The sequence below is a fragment of the Chamaea fasciata genome, unplaced genomic scaffold (genome assembly GCF_029207755.1).
Source record: "Chamaea fasciata isolate MVZ Bird 193981 ecotype frontalis unplaced genomic scaffold, bChaFas1.0.hap1 SCAF_3, whole genome shotgun sequence".
Taxonomy (NCBI): Eukaryota; Metazoa; Chordata; class Aves; order Passeriformes; family Sylviidae; genus Chamaea; species Chamaea fasciata.
In genome coordinates this window covers 11610603-11627862 of record NW_027094088.1, presented here as the reverse complement: position 1 = coordinate 11627862, position 17260 = coordinate 11610603, and the positions used below count along the sequence as shown (strand labels likewise).

The 17260-nt window shown below is 50.1% G+C and overlaps 1 long non-coding RNA gene across 2 annotated transcripts; it reads right to left on the bottom strand.

The window, feature by feature from the left end:
* Positions 1 to 13787: 13787 nt before the first annotated feature.
* Positions 13788 to 16728, bottom strand: LOC136287596 (uncharacterized). 2 transcript variants are annotated; one of them, XR_010720187.1, is made up of 3 exons: positions 16537 to 16728; positions 14658 to 15533; positions 13788 to 14556 (listed from the first exon to the last, which is right to left on the bottom strand). It is a non-coding gene; the product is annotated as an uncharacterized lncRNA (long non-coding RNA). The 2 variants fall into 2 exon arrangements; XR_010720186.1 differs by having other exon boundaries at positions 14658 to 15530.
* Between the last annotated feature and the right edge of the window lie 532 nt (positions 16729 to 17260).

Genomic DNA, 17260 nt, shown 5'->3' with positions numbered 1-17260 from the left:
CCCATGAAGCTTCTGCCGCTCCCAGTCCAGCACTGCTCTCAACAAAGCCCGGCTGGAGTCAGGAGGGCACAGCACACTCTGAAGGTCCAACAACAGCTACACAGCAGCAAAAATACGACTTTTGGTTTAACTCTGAAAAGCTGCCCACCCTCTGGAAGTGAAAATTTCCACATGCATTCTGCTGGGGCCCGCCTCTGCTCCCACCCTGAGTGAGAGCAAAGAAAACTTCAAGGACAGGCAGCGCTCAGCAGAAACGCACTCATGGATCATCAAGCTCCAGGTAAAGTGCCAGCACCACCTCACACAGTGAAGCCCAGGGGATGGAAAAGTATCCCTGCAAGAGAAGAATAGATTCCCCAAGAACTCCTTGGTTACTACATCCCAAAGAGTGCTGGGTTAAGTTTAGTTAAATGAAGATAAAATTCTGTCTTGTGTTCACTACTGTGTTACGCGAAAAACTGTTACTGGATATGTGATTATTCCAAGCTTCCATGATTATTCATTACCAGTTTGTGCAAAAACTTACGTTTTCTTTAGTATTCATATCAGCTTGGCCATTAAACCAACCATTCCGTTCTTCTTGGTCTACACCTAAGAGCAAAAGGAATAGTTCTGCACCTGGTAAAATACCACCTTTTACTTCTGCCTATCACAGCTTTGTGTGGCTTGGCTCCTCTCTAAAGTAAACAGGATTTTTCTTCTCCTGTCAATCTTTTCATTCCTCTATAAATTCTCCAGTTTTACCACAGCCATACCTCTGTGACCCTGCCCAAATTCAGGCAATTCTCAAGGCAGCAGCCCTGCTGGTCTGTACAACAGTGCTGAGTACTGTGAGCCTGATTCCCTGCTCTGGTTTCTCTGGGATATTTCACTCCCTGCTGCCACTCTCATCTCATTAGCATTTCACCTGGCACTAGTCGGGGCACTGCTGACACAATCTCTATGCTTGGCAGCCATGGACTGCCTGGCGTGATTTCCACAGCTTGCTGGCACAGCACATCTCCCCTGACAGAGCCGCTGCCTATTCCATCTGCCTTCTGTCCCAAGCACAGGACAGTCTCCTAACACCGGCCAGAAAACTCTGCTTTTTCCTCCTCCTGCTCTTGTGGCTGTCATAGAGGAAAACTCCAGGAGTAGGTGAAGCAGCATCCCTCACATTACCCTGCTGCAGGTGCCAGCACTTTCCCCCCTGCCCCAAATAAACAGAAAGGAAATTTTCAGAGGCAGAATAGGAAGATGGAAAGCAAATTGCCCTTTCCAACACGTGCTTGGGGCAGCTCCTCTCCCTGACCCAGCTCCTTCCCATACATCTCGCCCTCATCGCTGCTACCTGTGAGGGATGCCAGGGAATCCTAAAGCACGTTCAGACCCCCTGCTCTCTCCCTTTTCCATATTTCACCAGAAAACCCAGCTGATAGAAGGCAGGAATCACAGCAGTAAGGGTGTGCTACAGGTGGCTGCACATCTGGGTCATCCCTATCAAAACCATCCATCACGATTTCCCTTCTTCACAGTAGACAGCAAGGAAAAAAAGAGAAGCAATAAATTAATCTCCAGCTGACTTCCCATCAGTAACAGTGCTACTTTTTATACTGTTCCAAGATCCTGTGGCTGCTTGAACCTGGAAATCATGACCTTACAAGGCTGGAAAAGCAGTACTTGAGAGCCTCACTGTTACCAGACAGACCCTTATTTCTCAGAAGGATTGGGTAACATGTTACAGAAAGAGCTAACTCTCTGGAGAATGCATTTATCTTTTAAAAAGCAGTGAAAAAACTAACTGTATTTCAAGCCCGTGTGACAGGGGCGAACACCTGGGGTTTGAATGGGAGGTTTGTGCTTGGCAGCTGAACAGTCACTGCTCCTTCCCCCACATTTATGTATTTCTTTCCTAATTTTGAGCTGACACAGTGGGAGGAAAGATGGTTTTGGATCAGATGAAATGTTTTTAGTGGAATAATTTTTTTTTTTTGTTTGTTTGCTCTCTTTTACACCTCTAGCTAAATATAATTCCACAGAATTAAATTTAGTCTGAAAATACCATAAAAATGTGCTGGGAAAAGAAACATTGCAGCTCTTTCACAAAAAAACCCAAAATCAAACCAACAAACAGACAAACGAACAAAACAAATAAAACAAAACAATACAAACCCCCAAAAACAAACAAAAAAAAATTTAAAAAAAAAAAAAAAAAAGGAAAGGGAAGGGAAGGGAAACCCTGACTTTATCCCGGTTAAATTCTAAAATATATGAAAAGTGACACCCTTGCAGCTTTGTCTGAACAATTTCTGTTGGTGTCCAAGGCCAGGTCGGACAGGGCTTGGAGCAACCTGGCCTAGTGGGAGGCACACTAAAAACATGCCACCCCTTCCAGGAAAGAAAGGAAAGGAAAAAAAGACTGTCATAAGCCCTGGCTCCGACACTGATATCTCTGATGACAGGGGAAACATCACAAGAGAGAGATTTTTTTTCATGTTTTTTTTCCACAGAAGATGAAGAAAAAACTGGGTCTTACAATAAAGTAAACAAACACAAGGGAAAAGGGAGATTTTGTGTCAAAAAGACTATTTCTCCTGTCCTTTTGCCTTACGCCTCCTTTCCCCTTGTGTTTCCCTGCAACACCACCACATGAATCTGTAACTGGCATTTGTTTAATCGCTGTTATTTACTGCTTCCACTGTGCTGGAAAGGCACTTGGGGAACAGAGACAAGTCTCGGCCCCAGACAAGATATTGGATCTGGTATTTAACCCCACTGTTAGGCACCAAGTCTGGATTTGCAGCCTAAAAGCACTCCTAACATGAGATGACACTCAGGGAAATTCACTGAACAGCCAGTCCTCACCGGCTAGTGCAGAGCTACAGTGGAGAGAATGAAAGGACAGGGATAAAATATAGTGGGACAGGAGTGTGGAGGAGTGGGAACTGTGAAATGAGCACCTGGGGACAGAGGTGTGAACCCAGGCCTGGCAGAGGGAAAGGTGGTAATTCCTCTTTTCCTCCATCTGCTCAGAAAACACCGGAGATGATTTTTGTCAGTGCTAAGACCATGTTGAAGGGCAGCTGTTGACCTGTAACTGATGCTGTGCCTTCCTCCCCAGGAAACTGAGTTCCTGACCGCAATGCATCTTGCTTCCCAGGAATTAACAGCTGGAATTAACATGGCAGAGCAAGGTGCTCCAGAGGTTGCAGGGTGCCTGTGGTCCTGTTCCCTGACATTGGCCATCAAATGGATCTCGTCTGGAGCTGCCACAAGTCAGCCATAGGCAAATGGGCTCCAAGAGCAGGAGGGAGCACCCACCAGCATCCCGGTGGAAAGCCTGGTTCCACACTCGTCTGTTACAACAAACAGTGGCCCCCACTGCACAGGGGCTCCTGCCCTCCTTCAGACTGATCTGTGTGTCTCCAAGCCAAGCTGAAAGTTACCTTAGTGACAGAGAGTGTTTTCCCTCAGGTACCCACTTAATTAAATAGTGAAAGAGCTATTACCTTTCAGGGATGCCAGTGCACTGGCTGTGTCCATTATTTATAACATAATGTATTCATTATGCATTTTATCCCATGCTCCTATCTGCTGATCTCATAACAGGCCCTTAAACACAATTTAAAGCAATTAATCCTACCTTAATTACAGACAAATATATAAAGAAGCCTCAGGACATCTCTCTTATATTTATTAGAAGTAAGCAAGCATATCTAGAAATAAATCTGGTAGTCAGGGAAGAGAGGGACGTGGCCAAGCAGCCTGGGAATCACAGAACCAGAGCCAGGCACATTTCAGTTAAAATTGTCAGCTTGGGCTATCTGGAAAAACTAAGTTTTGTCCTGCCACAGATCTCTCCCACAACATCCACTTCCCTGCTGATGGATGTGGCTGTGTGTGAAACCCAAGATCACTGAGCACATGGATGCCAGCCTCAGCACTGGCAGAGCCTCATGGGGCAGGGAAGTCCTGCTCACCCCACTCTCCTTTGTGCCTCCAGTTCCCTTTTCCCAGTTCCACAGGAGGGAATCAGCCCTGGGATCCCTCCAGCAAGAGGTAGCTGCTCAGCCTTGCGCCCCTCTGCTGCAGATCCTGAATCCTCTCTCCCATGTCCAAACCAACACAGTGGTGACTGAAAAAAACTTTTAAAAAAAGAAAAAGGGAAAAAAGAAAAGAAAAGCCTCTCTGGACACATCCAGGAAGCTCTTCATAGATCACCATAGACCAGTACAGAAAACTATCAAAAACTATCCCTGGCTTCAGCAGATTTTGGACTGGTTCTTATCAGGGTGGTTCAGGAGCACAAGGCTGCTGAAGCCTTTCAAGGGAGATCTGCGCTAAGGCTTGGCTGAAGATTGTAGAGGCTCCTTAGCAGATCCCTGAAAAGGAATCCCATCCCTAAAAGCAGATGACGTGGATACAATTCCTGTCCATACTGGTACCTACACTCTTACTTTTTCCACCTGGGGAATGTTCCCTACCCGCTGGAAAAGACAGGGATAAGGGCAACCGGTACCAGTTCCAAGCAGCACAGCAGCATCCCTGCCCTCCTCTGAGAAATGAAGCCAGCCTGGAATGCTCCAAAGTATTTTAAGGAAATAAATAATACTATAGAGGGGAAAAAAACCCTTCTACTTTTAATCAGAAGTCCTAGAACAGAATGACAGTGCTCCACATCATCCCAGAATCAAGTGTTTGATGCTGTCCTTTCTTTATAAGGCTTCAAGATGAGTAGACCCTCCAAGAAGCAGTAAGCAATTCTTTATTTACCCTGAAGCAAGACACTGCAATCCCAGGTTTAATTCACTGCTCTACTATTAGCCCGTGAGGGGACCTTGGACAAGTAGTTCTGTCCAGATTCTCAGCTGGTGTCAGCTGGCACCGTGCCACCACAGCCAATTCAAACAATTTGAGATACCAGCCCCAGAGCTCCTGGGTCCTTGGCCTCTCTCTCCCCAGCAGCTCTGCCACCCACATGCAGCCATGTGCCCGAGGGGCACCTGAGGGACAACAAGGTGGGGGGAAGAGAACTCATGCTTTTCATGGACAGTACATGGTTTTCATAAAATGAAACAAAAAGCCTGGTTTGGTTTTTGGGCTTTTTTTTTTTTTTTTTTTTTTTTTTTTTTTAAATAATAGCCCTATGATCAAGGCTTTAAAAACACTGCTGTGCTCTGGTGAGACCCCACCTGGAATCCAACTCCAGGGCCACTAACACCAGAAGGACGGATGGACCTGTGGGAGCGAGTTCAGAGGAGGCCACAAAGATGCTCAGAGGGTGGGAGCCTTTCTGCTATGGAGACAGGCTCCCCTGCAACCTCCCTTTGAATCATTTCTTCACTCAGGAGGCTTTTACATTACTCAGTTACTTTCTTGGACAACTCCTCCACTTCTGAACAAGCTTGATTTGCTGCCTCCTCTGATTCGTTACAAGAACAAATCCAAAGAACACGAAACTCAATTTGTTTTACTCTGTCAACAGCCAGCAGCAAAGTTAACTAACTCAAGGGTGCTTTTAAGTGCTGCCTGCCTCCCATGCCTGCCACTGCTGTCCCAGTCAGAGTGCAGAGCCAGCAGCACCTTGCTGTGAGCACAGCTGAACATGCCGAACATGCAAGCTGTGTGTGGTAGCCACTGGCTGGGACCAGTTTCCCCTAAAATGAATTGCTGCACTATCTCAGTGCAGGCAATGCTCATTTACAAGGGCTTCTTTCTACCTCATCCTCTTAACAACATACCATGTAGAGGTGCACTGAGAATGGAGAGTAGATCTTCTCAGAGGAAAAATCAATGTCCATGTAAGGCTCGTTTCTCCTCCTGCTTTATATTACAGGATGTTCTGGCCATCTTAGGGAAAAAAGACAGTTGAGTCTATCTCTGAATGAGGATGATTTTAACAGCAGACCCTTCAGTTGTTTGTAGCTCAGTTACCATGATTTTGGCTTGCATATCAAAAGGATTCTTTTCCTGGACTTTAGCAGGCTCTTTCCCAATCGAGCCATTAAAATCTGTTGGCAGGTCTTGTTGGATAGGTGATGCCTGCTGCTGGAGCAAACACTGAGGATGAGCCGTTGCACGCCAGTGCTCCCTTTAGGGGCTCAGCACTGCCCAAAACTGCCAAGACACTGTCTTTCTCCTCTCCTGGTACTGAAATTGATGGGACACTGCAATCCCTCAGCCACCACGGAGACACAGCACACTCCCCAGGGTCCACCCACATGGACAGGGCAGAACACTGGGGACTGGAGCTCCACCTGGGTACCTGCCACTCCCGAGCCTGGAGAACCCTGCCAACACTTGCGTTCCTCAGTTTCCCTCTCTTGCAGTCTGAGGACACGCTTGCCCATCCCATTTCCTCCAGCAGGATCGGGGGCTCAGGAATAGCCAGAGTGAGGAAGGGCCTGGGTAACTGCCTGAACTCAACCCCAGCACTTCATAAACTGCAAATCAAGCCCTGGCCCCCGGCCTGACTGCCTGTGGACACAAACCCAGCCCTGAGCTGAAGCTCTGCACACGCGATGGAAGGAGCAAGCGAGGTCAGGCCAGGCTGTGCATCCCAGCCACTTCACACAGCTGCTCGGCTAGCAGCTCGGCACAGGAATGTCCCAAAACAACCAAATCCATGCCTCCAAACCCCATGTGACACTCCTTTGTCCCCAAAAGGGATTTTCCCCCACTAAAGGAAGGTATTTCCCCTTCCCAACACACACTTGCATCCACCGACACAGGATCCGTGCCCTGGCCTTGCAGAGCTGAGCAAGAGGACAGTGTGGGGCAGGAAATACAGCTGGACACAAACCCTGCTCCCCTCTCCTCCAGGTCATCCCCAGGTCCCAGACAGGACCTAGGCACGATCTGCTTCTCACAGGCAAGGCTCATAAGGCAGATGACATTCCACGTTAGCCAAAAGGGACCATAAAAGGCAAATAAAGTCCCAGCAAGTACCGTCTCACACAGCTTTCTCCCTGGACACCACATCTGGACTCCAATGCCTCCCTTTTTGCAGAAGAACAAGGCCCAGGACCTTTCCCTGGAGTCCTTGATACAATGCTCCTAGTCCCAGGAATACAAAAAAAAACCAATCCCATCCATAAAAACCAAAAAACAAAACAAACCAATCAACCAAACAAAACCCCCATACCTAAAAAGAAAAACAAAACAAAGATCCACAAACAAACAAACAAACCAAAAAGAAACACAGCTTAAACATCTCCAGTTCACATCAAGCTTGAGTCTTTGACCCAGCCTGGAGTCTTGCCTTTTCTGCTGGATGCAACATCCTGTCCCACTCCCTTCCCTTCTTTTCCCTCCAACAATCAAACACAGAGAAATCCTGTTATTTCCAGAGTCATCTCAGCCTGCTTCTAAAGTAAAGCTTAGCATCTAGAGATTTTACCCACTTTATTTTTAAATCTGAGCATTAAACTGAAATCTAGCCATGCAACAGTATGAACACAGGGACTGCATCTATTTCCTACCTCACACAGGTACAGCTGGTCCTCTGATGTAGCTGTCTCCTGGCCAAAGTGATGGAGGCCTCAACGCCCTCCCAAATTCCTGGGCACAGCAGGCTCATCCCATGGCCATCTCCCTATCCCGGCAGCTCCACTGCTATGGATCCCAAGCTGACAAAATCAGGCCTCGGTCTCACCTGAACATTCCTTTGCAGACTGCTGTGGAGACCTGACCTGTGGGAGGTGGTGCAAGAAAAGGGAATGCAAACCTTGCCATGAGGCAAGACAGAGGGAACCAACCCCCGAGGGATCTCCAGCTCACCGCCCTTGGCTCCAGATGCCCTTGGCAGTAAGGTAACAAGGACAGGCTGCTCAGGGCTGCAGGAGTCTGACAGTCCAGCAAGGATCCCACAGGGAGGAGAGACAGAACGCCTGCATCCCTCTAGGGTCAGCCAAGAACCCATACACGAGCTGCAAATTACACACATTTACCACTTTGTTTCCAAAGGCTTTCCCTTTGATGCTGTGAGTAAGGTGGAGCAGCCACAAGGATTTACTCACCTTGCACCCTACCCTCCTGAGAGCATGTATACAGGAAAAGATGAGTACCATGGAATGACCCCGAAGACACTGCCCACACCTGGGCATGCCTGACTGCTCCTGCCCGGAAAGCCACAGCAACGGAAAAAAAATAGGATGAGGTTACCAGTAGCTCTTGACATTGGTCTGACTGATAAAACCCAGCGCAGAACAAAGCTTTTGAACATCCCCAGTGCACTCCAAAGCCCCAAGCCTAAAGACTGCTCTAGAGAAGGGCAAGGAAGGCAAGGTTAGAAAAAGAGCAAAAACTTTGAACTCTTCAAATTTTTTTTCAAAAATGCACTGCTGTACCTCAACTGCCTGGCTGTGAGCTATGAAAGGCAGTGGGAGAGAGAGCACAGCACAGTGCAGCTCCCACCACTAGACAGCACAACTCCATTGCCATGCCCGCAGGGCAATCCTGCAGCTTCGGAAGCTGCTGCACTGGATCCTAAGGTGTATCCCTCAGGCCCTGCACTCCTGTGAACCTCATGTGGTTTTCATTCCAAAACACAAAATTCTGAAGTTTTCAGGCACAGGTTTCATGAAACCTGGCTGTTTTCTTCAACTCTTATATTAGGGAAGGCCTTATGAAAACTAAATTTTCTGTGCTCATCAACAGGAAATCCAGAAGCTGTAACTTAAACCACTCCAAAAGAACAGAAACCAGAAAAAAAGCAGTGGTCTTCCTAGCTACCAGAGAGTTCCCATCAATTTAAAGAGCAGAGACAAAACAGAGTAAAGTGCCCTGGGACAGGCTAACACCTAGAAGCAGGTCATGTCCAGGGTGAGGGGAATTTTCCAGCTGTAGGGGTGGATGCTGATCTCCTAAATGACCCCATCCCATACCAGCACAGACTAATTTTTAATGTCTTTATCCTCCCAAGAGGATGCAGGCACAAATACCTGCCACATTCCTATATGACAGGTTCAGCTGAGTCTTTTGAGGATCTCTGACCAAAAATGGACAGTGTGACTGACGTGCCTTTTCTAATTATGGACTATTGAAGATTAGCAGCAGGAGGAAAGTACTAGGAAAGGGCTGGGACAGAACCAACCAACCATGCCCATCTCCTCATGAGCTCTGCTGTTCTGACCACAGCCACCACCCAAGGGCTCTCTGTTCGCCCATATCCTATTAATGACCCTCATGAAGTCATTTCAGCGTGCTAATTTGGCAGTAAACCTCCTTTATTTATCCTAGGATAGTTTTCTGCTGGGTTAGCTGCTGGAAAGGCTCACCACCACCATGCCAGAGCCCAGGCAGGAGGCACCAATGAGGGCAGGAGTGGCCACAAGCCATGGACAGGGCAGGACTGAGCCCACACAGCTCCATCAGCAAGGGAGGTGTCCAGCACAAGCCCACCTTACTTTGACAGGCACCAAAGGAACATCAGCTGCTGAGTCCTGCAACTCACGCTCTCCCAGACTGGCATCCTCTCTGCTGCTGAACAGCTGGGGCAGCCAGCAGCACTCTGCCTTCACGCCCCACTGGGGCCAGAACTTCTGAGCATGCTGAGCATCCCAAATCCTCATCCCGAGCACCACGACCCCATGGTTCCAGGTGCTGTGCCAGAGTCCACCTCAGGCACCCAGCCTCGGCAAGCCAGCCTGGCACGCAGCCCAGCGCCCCCACAACACTTTAATGAAGTGGACTGCAAACAGACCCTGAGATGTGGGAGTTGTGACGGCAGTTCTTCAGTCACAGCCAGGTGTGCAAGCCCTGCTCTGCTGGCACATGAAGCTGATGCTGCCAGCCAAGCACGGCTCTGGGCAGGTCTCCTCATCTCTTCAAGCAGCGCCATGTGTCCCATCCCTGCTACTCCCCAAGCTGCACAACACATGGGCTCAGTCTCAGTCAGCTGTCAGTGCAGGACCTTGAACAAGTACTAAATAAATGAACAAGTCATTTCCTGCAAGGCCAAACACACTCCCTGCCAAAGAGGTCGCATACCACACTCTAGCCTGATGCCTCTCCCGAGTTTGTGAGGGTAAATTCCCGTATCCAGGGGTCCAATGATTACAGCAATACATCTGGGCTAGGATTACTCATGCTGAAGCTAGGATTATGCTCTGCTGAAGAGGTGAGGAAAACAACTGCTTTTGTGCTTTTATTGCACGACCTCTAAAGTTCGGTTTGGGTTACTTGGTTCATGCAAACCAAAACATTCAAACAAAATCAGGGAGTTTTTGCTTTAACTCTCAGCTAGAGGACCAGGATCTGTCCCACCAAGGTTCTTCAGTGTTATTTTGGCAGTAAGGAGATCTGTAAGGAAAAGCCCTTTGAGGCAGGGCCTGTGACAAAACAGTCAGGAGCAAACAGCCTATGCGGCTCATTCCAGCCTTGTGAGCTCCTCCAACCAGCACAGGGGTAGAAGGCGGACGTGCCCAGGACCTTTGCTCCCCGTCTCTCATCACACCACCCAGGATTGCTCAGAGGCTTTCTGAGAGTGTGTTTTCGTGAAATGGATGCTTTCAATATACCACAGCCCACAAGGATGGGGCAAATACCAATCCTGTGAAAACAGCCTGAGCTTCATTTTTAGGGTAAGTCTCAAAGTCAGTCAAAACACATCCAGCAGGCCTTGTTCCACCATCCTGAACACTTCACTCCCATCAAGTTAAAACAACCCTGGATCTTCCACACTTGAATCATGCAGGCAACTCCATGCACTTGGATGTGCCCATCCCCATGAGTAAGGGCTGCAGAATCAGACCCAGCTTTTCCTCACCATCCTGCCAAAGACACGGACACAAAGAAGAGAAAAATCCCACTGACTGATGCCCCCGTTATTTCTGCTGTCTGTGACAGCAAATTGGTAAAAGGCCTGACTCAGAAGCCTCCCTTGAAAAACCTGAATCATTTCAATTTAGAAGATGGTCTCATTATGAAGCCTCCACTCCTCTCTCTCTTTAGAATAGAGAATTTGAGCCAGACTGATAGGGGGGATAAAGAAGGAGAAAAAAAAAAAACAACTTCACACTTTGTTCAACCCTTTCTGTGCGGGGGGCAGTCAGGAAGCCAGCAGTTGGCAGCTGGATCTGGTCTGCAAGGCTGTGTTTGGTCTCAGTAATACCTCTCAGTTACTAGTGTGACCTCCTTAATGCCAGAGCATAACAACAGACTTACACTGCCAGCGAGCAAGAAAGAGGCACCCCAGCTGTATGATCACTACCCAAACAAATGGTGTGAACTTGGATTTCGTCTTAGCACCATATCTATTTCTGAAAGCTTGACCCTTGTGAAATACAGGGATCACTGGAATAAGCTTCACAGAACAGTATAATGTTTTAACACTTTGTTATTATACATACATCATTTAACATCAGAAGATCTCAAACTCACTTCACAAAATGGCCTTATTTTCAAGACCCAGCCAAATGAGACATGGAGAGATTTGATTTAGGCCCTCAGAAAAGCACGGGGAGCTACCATAGCAGAAACCCAGAGCTCGTGCCCTGTCCCCTTGAGCTGCCTACTCCAGATGGTTTATCAACTAGACTGCTGTGGTTACCTCCCTCTGCAGAAGGGCTCTAGCTTGTTTCCTGCAGGGACATGCCAGCACACACCTCACAAGGAGGTTCTGGCACCCAACAGCGTCTGCACGCACAGGTCAGCAGTGACCCAAAAAGTCTGGCTCCTCCGGATCCAAGCCAGAGCTGAAACAGTGCCTGAGGGGAAGGGGACTGACAAAGGAAAACTGCAGCACTCAAAATGAGCGTGTATCATGCCAAGAGGTGATTCAAGCCTAGGGTTTCTGAGCTGGATCACACCTCGACACCAAGGCTCTCCAGGAACAGCAGTCACTGCAGCATCCCAGGGAAGCTTGTGCCCAGACTCACACTGCCATCAGTCCCTCTGGCATCAAGGATGTTGGGAGCTGCACATGCCACATGCACTCCAAACTGCACGCAGTAAAAACCACCCCGGAGCCTCCTACCAGGGCAGCAGGGACAGAGAAGCTACTCAACACAAAATCAGTCTAGTCAAAAGTTTGTGTTGTGAATTCTAAATGCTGCGTTTTTATGTGGGAAAAATACTGAAACAGCTACACAGAAATACCTCTTTCCACCTCCTGAGCACAACACAAACGCCACAGAGCATTAGGCAGTATCCGAGGCTCCCCAGAGAGTCTGCTTGCTCTGGGCCTGTGCAGAGCCAGTGGATGCAGTGGGCACTGTGGAAAATTTCCACCTGTGACACGATTCTTCTGTCACTCCTCACCTCTCAGATTAACGTTGGGCAAACTCTGATCACTATGTGAGACAGGCTCCCAAACTGAAGCAAAGCAGTCAGAGCCTTGACATAAGACTGCTGCACCAGCTAGGGAACACCTCGGTAGCTCAGGCAGAGCACAAATGCACCTGTTGGCACCAACCTTTACAGCAGACGGAGCTCCTTCTGCATAGGCAGGGACCCCAAAATGTGAGATGGGAATGAGCACTGCACTTCAGAGAGAGGAGTGCACTCTGTGCCCTCTTAAAACACCCTTGCAGCATCACCTCTTAATATTTTGTGTGGCAAAGGCAGCAGCATGCAGCCAGTCTGCTCAGCCAGACACAGATCATCTTCCCACTGATGGGAAGGATGAAGAGAGCACAGGACTGGCCCCAGCAACACAGCCCTTCTCACTGGCAGCCTTTGAAGTTTAGTTGGGTAAGGGAAGGATGGATACTGATGTCACGCATCTGCATCTTCCATGCTGGCAGACTTGAATGTACCTTAGTACATGCATAAACTCTCGTTTACTTACAATGATGTTCATGTTTTTCCTGGCCTTACTTCGTGGAAGCAATTACCGTGCTTGTGAGAAAAAGCATAAGTTTTAGAAGACATGTAAATTAAAAAAAAAAAAAAAAGGCAATTCGATTAAATTGAGGGCATAAAAGTCCCAAATCTTAAAAACCCATCCCAACAACATTACACTCCACAAGAAACACTGTGTTCAAGCCGTAGCTGGTGTTTGTGCCCTTCCCTGAACATGAGAGCATTCCTCACACCATGCTGGACACCGTGAAATCCTTCACACACGTCTGTTTATTTAAAAAGCAAATTCGAGTCACGGAGACGTACACTCTTCTTTTCTTAAAGGCAAATAAGCCTTTCCTAAATTCTGCCTACATTCACGGCTCCGCAAAGCAACAACGCGAACCGTTTCCGACCGCCCCCCGCGCAGCCGGAGTGCGGCGGGCAGGGGACCCGGGGCCGGTGCCCGCCGGGACCCCCGGGGCGCACGGGCCGCACGCCGAGCTCCCCCAAGTTTCGCGCTGCTCCCGGGGCCGCCCCCGGCGCGCAACACCCTGGCTCGGGAGGGCCCAGACGCGGACCCCGTGAGGGAGCCCCTGCCCCCCCGGCCCTCCGCAGCTGGGCTCCGCTGGCCCCACCACCGCCCCCCGCTGCGGCCCCGAACTCACCGCCGCGCCCGGCCGCGCAGCCGGCCAGAAGCAGGACCAGCGCGGCCAGCGCGCACAGCTGCCCCCGCAGCAGCTGCCCCCGCCGCCACCGCGGCCGCCGCCGCTCCGCCGCCGTGCCCGGGGCGCCCATCGCCGCCCCTCCGCTGCGCTCCGACCGCTCCCCTCGCCGCGCCGAGCCCCGCCGGGCGCCGCAGCGCCGCCTCCGCCCGCCCACCACGGGCGGGAGCCGCACGGCGGCAGGGCTGGCGGGGCTGGCGGGGCTTGGCCCCTCCTTGGCTGGCACACAGAGCCGCGGCACGGTGCCTGCTGCCCGCTGCCCGCAGGTTCGTGGGCGGGGAGGGGGCTGGCTGGGCATCGCCTTCGCTGGGCATCGCTCCGTCGCACCCATCACACCTCCTGCCACCGCAGGGGCGCTCGAGACTCCTCGGCATCATCGCCTGGGCTACGGCCTGTACGGCCCGTGCAGTGTTGGACACCAAAAAAGCCCCAGCGCACCGGTGACCCCTCACCAGTGCTCCTGGGGACGGCGGGAGGCAGCCCTCGCTGCCATCCCTGCGCCTTTCAGACCCCCGGTTGGTTTCTCACTGCGGGATTTTTCCCCCTTTCTCACATTTCGCCCTGAACATTTTGCCGGGTGAGCAGCCGCCTGCCCCCACCTGCCCTTCGACCCGGTCCTGTGCGAGCCCTCTTGCTTCGCATCACTCTTCTGGGCACCCTGGCACCCCAGCTCACATGCCTCTGGGGAGCTGTACCACCTGCTCAGGCACGGGACAGCCCACACACAGCCACCTCAGCCCTCCTCTGCTGCAGCTGCCAGGCTTGAGAACCTGGGCTGGCCGGCCTTTCTTCTTCCCTTCCATGTAATGTCATGATTGCTACTGGACCATTGATATAAATACCTACAGGCTGTGCTGAACCCCTATTTTTGTGCATGCACAAGGGAACAGCTGCCTCTGCAGGACCCACACTTGTGCAGATGCACCATTATCTAGGAGGGGTCCTGGAGTTGCATGGATGGATCTATCTTTTTCACCTTCAGCTGAGACAAACAGGAGAGCAGAAGGAACTCCTCTGTTCCTAAGGTCTGACTGTTCCCCAGGGGCTATCATGGCTCGCTGGACACAGACTGAAATGAAAGTAAACGTCATTGTCAGTATTTGTGGTTAGTTACCAACCTTTCTCAATACAGTGTCATTCTGGGGGCAACAATGAATTATGTGTACCCACCCTCTCCTGAAAGGGTTTCTGCTGGTTCTGAACTTAACTAGGATGTTGGTTTCCAGCATTTCCAAGTTTCCAGGTTTCCAACTTTGCTCTTCCACATTCACTGCTTGTGCTCATACACACTACTTTAACAACACTGATGTCCCTGTTGGCCTGAGGTAGGCCTAGTCAGCTCCCCCCGAGACAGTAAATGGACTTGACAACTGGTCTAGGGTGTAACTATGGAAGAAGTGGTTTGTTTTGGTTTGTGTTTTTTCTGGGTAGAATACACTCCCTTCCCCCTGGCAGGGCAGGTTTTATCCCATGGTAAACAACTCTGAAACCTGTAGTGCTGTCAAACACTACAGCAAGTCACTCCAGCTGAGGAAAGAGATCCTGACTGTCCCACTGCTGGCTCTGACTGATGCCATGGAAAAGCAATCATCCCACTGTGGAGTGAGAGTGACTTGGGGGTGAAAGCCCCTGTTGCTGACACGACAGAGCACTGTGACAGTGCTCCCAAAGTACTCCCTTTAAATTTAAATGTCCCTTTGAAGTCTGTAATTTCTTGAAAATATGACCCTGAGAGTCACTGCAAAATCATTACTCAGGCCTCCATCATAAGCCTCCTCTGGTCCCATTGCAGGGCTGCTTCTAAATACCAGGTGGGACCTCACTGTCTTGGGAATGGAGACTGGGACTATCTGGGAAGCCTACGAAGCTCAGGAAGAAATTTCCCACTCGGAATCACAGATGAGTTAGCAAATGCCCTTCTAGCGTGGTGAGTACTAACTCCTGAGACATCTCCGTTTCTGGGGAGCTTAGGACAGGAGAATTCCCTCTTCTCGTCCATCGATAAACTGGTGTGTGGGTGGAACAGGCTTTGAGCGGCTCCATCTGCTGGAGGAAACAGAAGGAAGGGTATCGCAGTGTATATTACTCTTCTGAAAGAAACACTCTATATTTATCTTCTACAAGAGTCTTCTGCGCAAAAAAAAAAAAAAAACCACCCGTTAAAGAGCAGATATGACTAGCATGCTGCTGAGTATTATGGAGTGTGCTTTGTGGCACCTCTGCCACTGTCTGCCATGCTTGCTACCATGCAGAGCGTTCTCCACAAAGGGCCACAGAAGCTCCAGAGGAGGTCTTTGCTCCGTGAGGGGTGAAGGTTCCCACAGTGCTGGCTCTCAGAGGGGCAGAAAGATGGGCTTTTGTTCTTTCCACAGCGCAAAACCACATAAAGCCCTGGGAGAAAACTGTGTAAATCACAGGATACAGATGTGCAGAGAAGACAGACAGATGTGCCTTAGTGTAGCTGAGGAGCAGTCATGACTATTGCAAGGAGAGCAAACAGCCCTCATGTACTTGGCATTTTCCCCCGCAAGCCATGCCAAGTTCTGTCCTTCAGACCAAACAGAGATATTTTTTTTTCTGTTTGGACTTGCAGATTATGCTCACAAAGAGCTTTCAACTCTGGAGAAAAATATTTGGGATTCAAACAGAACACAATGGATGCACATTGGCCAGGCAGAATCCAGTTGCCAGCAGGAGTGATCCCCAGCTGGCAGGCAGCACCCCAAGCCTGTTTGAAGGGCTGAAGGAGGCTGCACTTGAGAGTTGCCCTGGAGCCTTGGCCAATAATGGACAGGAGCATCATGAGGCTGGGGCTGGGCAGCACTGCCCAGAAGAGAGCACCTGCATAGCAGAATCACCAAGTCTCACTGCTGCTGCATTCCACATGCACAGAACTGCTGCAGAGACCCACCTGCAGCACTCCAGCTAGGTCTCAAAGGACAGTGGGAGGGTTCCCTGCCTTGGTTTCCAATCCAGGGCCCTACCTTTGCAGCACAGCTCCTGCGTCTTCCCTGCTGGTGTCTGCCTACACAGAAAGTTGCTCTCTCACCTCAGGCATGTGCTGCTGGATGTGTTAGCTGCTTGTTCCTCCTCTCCAAATGGTTCGGTGCCAGGGCTGTGGCCGACCACAGCTCCAGTTCCAGGTTAAAAGCAGCAGCGAGGCTGGCTCAGCATCGTTGCTTCTCCTGGGAGGTAAGAGGGGCTGGCTTAAACCAGCTGTTTACCCGACATACCTTAGACACCCACACATGCATCCTCTGCAAGCCACAGAGAGGATGCAATTAAATACACTGCTGATTGCCACTGGTCTCTCCTTCCTGTCTGCTCAGCAAGCAGAAAGCCTGCCCGAATGCCCTGGTCCCAGGTAGAGTTACCCATCTGAACGAGCTGGTTTCAGCAAATCCAGCTAGCCGTGCCCTGAGGGAGGCCAGGGAGCATGTGTACACCAGGAGGTTATTGCTGGCTGGTGGCTGGCAGCTGAAGGATCAATGCTTTTGGTCAGCTCCCAGCAGTGCCTCATGCAGCAATGCCAAACCTCCTGCTTTCAGTCATCCACCTGTACTCCAGGTTCAAGGTGATTAAAAAGGCTGCCCAGCTGATGTGGGCAGCCCAGCTATTGTTTTCACGTAAAAACAATTTACAGGAGTTTAGGCTATGCCTGTTCCCATTTTATTTAAGAGCATTTAAATAAGTTTGCATCTGCTTAGATGAAACAGCTTAAGGTCACAGCCTTGGATAAAGCTGTGTGTCCTCCTGAAGGCTGGCAGTTCTCT